The following is a 5800-nucleotide window of genomic DNA, read 5'->3' as shown; positions in this document are numbered from 1 at the left end:
ACACGTGCACACACACACGCACGCACACACATACACACACACCACACACACACGTGCACACACACACCACACACACACGTGCACACACACGTGCACACACACCCCGTGCACACACACGTGCACACACACTCCCGTGCACCAGCACACAAAAGAGCACATGCTTTTTGTTTTAAGCGAGGACATCCTTACTTGGTACTCTTTTTAAAAGTTAATGAGCATAGAGTGTCCTGCCAACCAGGTGTTAAAGCTTTCATATACCTTGTGTCCTTCACCCTTACAAGCCCATAAGGTAGATACGATTACCCTGGCTTTATAGCTAATGAAATAGAGACGGAAGTTAAAGAGATTTGCCCACAATTACAGGGCTAGAAGGAGGGAGAGTCAGTGTGCAAATTCAAGGTTGCCTGACTTCAAAGCCCAAGTCCTTTACTGTCCCCTCTACCGCCTGCCAAATGAAACAAGGCCAGAGTATAAATCAGCCAGGCTATCTGGGACTCTCACATCACTTCAGTGCTCCAAATAATGAGGTGTGTGAGGAGTCCTCCAGAGATAAAGCACAGAGGGATGCCTGTGTCCAAGCAACAGGATCCTAGAGACGTGGTTATTTCCCATTATCAGCTTGTCACGTCCAGCCTGACAGTTTACTCTAGAAGCTTCCCAGCTTTTAACAAGAGTTTGTTGACGAGGTTGATAAGTTGTCTATCAAGTAATAAAAAAAGCTCGTGTAAGGAATTTCAGATAAGTACTTATTGGGGACAAAAATATTAATTTGGAGGACATTTTTGTTGTTGACCTTTTTCCCTCAATCAAGGTCATATAGGGCTGAAGAGCCACTGTGGTCTGAGTTAGGGGATCTGATGGTCTACAGTGGGACAGACGTCTACAGTGGTACAGGGGTTACTTCCTGGAAATACCAGCTTCCCAGTTTGGGGGTGGAGAAGCTTTAACAGTTCAGAAAGATAGAGTTGGGATGTTGTGTATTAACTCTAAGAGCAGAAATGGGGCCTTCAGCAGAAACATTTAAGTTCATTCACAAAGGGCCAGTAGAAACTACTGGCACAGAAAACCAACTTCCGTCTCCAGAAAAAAAAAAAAAATCCTGTACTCAGAATGGGTATAGATAACCTGCTTGGCCCAGCTCTCACAGTTTCCTCTTTGCAAATAAGGTCTCTGAATTCCTTAGCAAGAAATCATGTGTAATACCAATGTGACTTATTATCACCTCCAGGACTGGTTGTTTTGGTGTCAATACCTCATTCCCTATACACTCCAATTCACACCAACATATTCTCTCATCTGGACCCTCCTAATAGCAATATACCTGGTGCCTGGAATAGGGCCCAGCACAGAGTAAACTCAAAAGCTGTAACATTGTTGCATGAATGGATGAAATCCAAGGACTGGGGAGGTGGCTCGGTGGGGAAGGCGGTTGCTGTACAACTGTGAAGACCTGAGTTCAGATCCCCGGCTCCCATATAAAAAGACCGGTATAGCAATGTGTATGTGCCTGTTATCCCAGTGTGGGGAAGGTAGAGTCAGGAGGGTCCCTAGTGCTGACTGGTCACGGGTCCTGCTGGATCAGTGAGTTCCAGGTTCAGTGAATTGCTGTCCCTGTCACATAACTGGCCGAGACCTAGCCGCAGTACTATGTAGGTAGGGTAGCCCTACCCTGTTCCTGCAAATCCCTTCCACAGGTATTTGTTGGGACTACAACAAAACGCTAAATAAAAGCTGGTAGCTTAAGCAGTAGAGATCATTTTCTTGTGGTTCTGCAGGCTGGATCTCTCCTCCCCTTGGCTTGCAGGTAGCCAACTTCTCTCCGTGTACTTAGGGGCAGGTCTTCTGTGAAAACACAAAATCCCAGTGTGGGGATTTTGTAATCTGTAATCCCAGCACTCATGAGGCCAAGGCAGGAGAATCTTAAATTCAAGGCCACAAAAACAATTAGAAATAAGACACAAATTAGATTAGGGCTCTCCCCGCCCCCCAAAAAAATCTGGGTTTTTTTTCCCTTTTTAAAACATTTGTTTGTTTAATTTTATGTGTATGAGTGTTTGCCTGCATGCATGTATATACACCAAATTCATGCCTGGTGCTTCTGGAGGTGGGGGCAGAAGATGGCATCGGAGTCTCTGGCACTGGAGTTACAGGGGTTTGTGAGCCACCATGTGGATACCGGGCACTGAACCTGTTCTTCTGCAGGAGCAGCAATGTTCTTAACTCCTGACTCATCTTGCCAGCCCTCTTAATGCTTCTGAAATTCCCTTCAAAGGCAATCAGAGCCTCAGATTCTGGAGATTAAGAATTTAACATATGAGTGGAGGGCCCAATTCAGCCCCTGACAACCAGTAACTCCAGCTCTTTCTCTGAATTCCAAGGTTGACTTCTTAGATGTGCTTGCTTCTAGAATGCTCTCTGTCATTCTTTTCATTATCTGTTTATTTATTACTTAGTTTTTGCTGTCGCTGTCGTTTTCATTTTTGTGGGGTGGGGGTGGGGGTCTCAATATAGATACCAGGTTGGCCTTGAACTTGCAATCCTCCTGCCTGAGGCTTGGAACTACAAATTCACACCCCGGTCACCTCGCTCTCTGCCATTCTTGGCATCCAGTCACGTGCTGAAGCTCCTCCTGGATGCCCACATGGGCCATCAGAACACCTGTTTTGTGTTAGCTGCTCACCAGCTGGCTCTCTTCCCGCTGCTGCTGCAGCTTGTCTTCACTCCAACACCTGCCCTTCTGCGGCTGTTAACCCTTCTGCGACTGTTAACCCTTCTGCGACTGGCTGGACCAGCGGCTGCCACCCTAAGTCTAAAATAACAAACAAACCGGTCGACTCCTGTTCTAATCTGTTGCGGATCCGTTTTTGAAACGGCTGAAGAATGACAAGGTGCAAACTGAACCGAATGGAGTGGCCTCACGAGGTGAATGCCGAGCATCATGCCCTGCCCAGAGAGCATCTAGTTGGATTAGTTTGGCATGGCACTCCTATCGGGAGGTTCTGCAAAGCTCCTTGTATGTTCTTAATAGGCGAAAGAGGTTAAGGATCACGGCCCCAACTGACATCCATCTAATTGAGACAAAAGGTTACCAACTAGGCTCAACACAGAAGCAACACTAGTCTGGGGATCGAGGACCATCCGGGACTTGTAGACAGCTTAGTGTGAACCTTCCCAAGTCCTGTGTCAGCCTAACGCAGAGGTAAGTCTCTTTGGTCTCCCAAGCTGGAGGAAGCTCATGGTGTCTTTTGTGGTGTGGAACAAACTGGATTGGGGGGGGGGGGGCTCAACAACTCTGGGGATAGACAGATCATCGGTGCTAAAATAGGGCCTGAAGCCTGCTGTGGATGACCATATAGGGTTCTGCTCAGAGCAGCTAGACCCATTTAGGTGGCTAGGAGTGACTTTGGGCATGTGACTGGGCCCCATGAGGAACTAGACTGATTTGCCATGTCTAGGCTGGATGCTCCTCTCGACCCTCTGTCCCTTCTCTCCACCTCTCCACCTCCCACTACTTCCTAGGTCCCCCGAGGACTGAGTGAGGAGCACAGGACACTTTCCCACCAGCTTCTGCCATTATGGGCAAAGCCCAAGCTCTGGAGCTTCCGGCTTCCTCTTTTGATTCTGAAGGGCCTTTCTCCTCTCAACAAAACCAGCCTCTCTGTGAGTAAAAGGCTTTGACTTTCGGGCCATTGTTTCTGATGTGGGCTTCAAGGGGCTCCTTAAAAGCCAGGAAACAACACTGACTGGCTTAGTTCAGACCGACTCTTTCTCCTTGCGTTCCAGTTGCACCAATCTTAATTCTCCTCGAGGCAATGCTGCTGACTTACTAGGGGAAAGGTCAAGTGGAAAAAGTGCAGCATGGCAAAGCAGGAGGAACGACATTGCAAGATTCTTTCTATGTAAGAAAGACTGCAACACGGGTAGATGTGCCACCTGCCCCACCCATGCCCGGCAGGCCAGGCAGTCCCTGCTGGGGCCTCACAGGGGTGGGGGGACACGACTCCAGAGCTGTCTGTGTACTAGAAGGTCTGAATCATACTCCTGAATACATGAATACATTGTTTTCTTCACGAAGTCCATGGCAAGAAAATAAAAGGGAAGGAGGTTGGCTCTAGATTAAGACATCGTTAGAGATTGAACAAATTTGTCCAGCATCTGTGTGGAACAAACCACTGTCAAATACATTTGGGTACAAATTTGATTACAGGCTGGGTTTGAGATGGTACCTCAGAATTATTGTTTATGTTAAGTGATGGTTATATAAGAAGACTTCGTTTTGTTTTGTTTTTTTTTTTTTTGAAGGGATGTCTAATGAGCTTTGGGGTAAATGCTACAATGGAGAAGAGTGGGGAAAGGGAAGTAAAAGAACGAAGGAAGGAATTTATAAAAAGAACAGGAACAGAAAGAAATAAGAATATACAAATCATAGTGATTGTTAGACTGTATTGATTCAGGGTTCCGGTATGTAGCCCAGGCTAGCCTTGAGCTTGAGCAACCCCTTCTGCCTCAGCCTTCCAAATATGGGATGACATACAGGCCAGTGCCTCAAAAACCAGCTTCACTTGCTGGGTTTTAATAATAAATATGAGACTCTTTTTCATGAGTTTGAAAACTTCCAGAAAAGGCTTTTCAATATTATTAAATTAGTGCCCTAAAAGACAGACTGAGTAGCAGAAGAGAGTTAAAGGGCCAGAAACATTCAAGCATTTACTGTTTGAGAAGTTATCAGAGCCCCCATCTACAAACCAATGAACTCTCTCTTCAAAGAAAACCTGACCTGAAGCCTCAACACATGAAACAGAAAAGTGTGGAGCTCTCCTCTGGAGGCTGGGGAAAGAGCCTGACTGACTTTCTCCCTGCCATTGCTGCAGAGAGCTTCAGACTCCTCCGGAGAAGCTGAAGAATGCAGCAGCGTACAGAGCTGCGTCTTATTCCATGTGCATAGCTGTTGGTCTACAGAAAGAATAAAGTTAAGTCCCTGCCTCTCATCACAAGCAAAATAAATTCCATTACATTAAGATGTTTAAAGGATTAAAAGCATCATGACATTATTAAAGAAAAGTGGATGTTTTAAAATATTAAGGCAGAAAAAGACTTTGCATGGAAGCCAATGACAATGTAAAAATTATGAACTATATCAAAAGCATACCTGGGCCAGTTGGTGGTGGCACATACCTTTCATCCCAGCACTGGGGAGACCGGGCAGGCACGTGTCTTTTGAGTTTCAGGCTAGCCAGTTGCAAGCCAACCCTACATAGTGAGCCTGTCTCGAAAGAATGCCCCACGTTGGGAGCCAATCTGTTGTGAGCCTGCTTTTGGTCCTGGCCACCCTGCTAGCTTACACAGAAATTGTTTTAATTAAATCACTGCCTGACCCATTAGCTCTAGCCTCTTATTGGCTAACTCTCACATCTTGATTTAACCCATCTCTATTAAATCTGTGTTCACCATGAGGTCATGGCTTACCGGGAAAGATTCTAACCTATATCCGTCTCAGGCAGGAGGACCATGGCATCTGCCACACTGCCCTTCTTCCCAGCATTCAGATCTGTCTACTCCACCTATCTAAGTTCTGCCCTATCAAAAGGCCAAGGCAGTTTCTTTATTAAACCAATAAAAGCAACACATAGACAAAAGGGCCTCTACACCATTTCCCCATTTCTATTAACCAATTAATTATACATTACATTTTTAAATAAACTACACAATCACAATACCTTAATCAAGAACAGCAATATACATATAACAAGATTGACCTTAAATTTATATCAATAAAGCAAAATCCAATACACCATTTCCC

This window comes from Microtus ochrogaster, chromosome 8, assembly GCF_000317375.1.
Source record: "Microtus ochrogaster isolate Prairie Vole_2 chromosome 8, MicOch1.0, whole genome shotgun sequence".
In the NCBI taxonomy this organism is placed as follows: domain Eukaryota; kingdom Metazoa; phylum Chordata; class Mammalia; order Rodentia; family Cricetidae; genus Microtus; species Microtus ochrogaster.
This window is presented reverse-complemented; position numbering follows the sequence as displayed.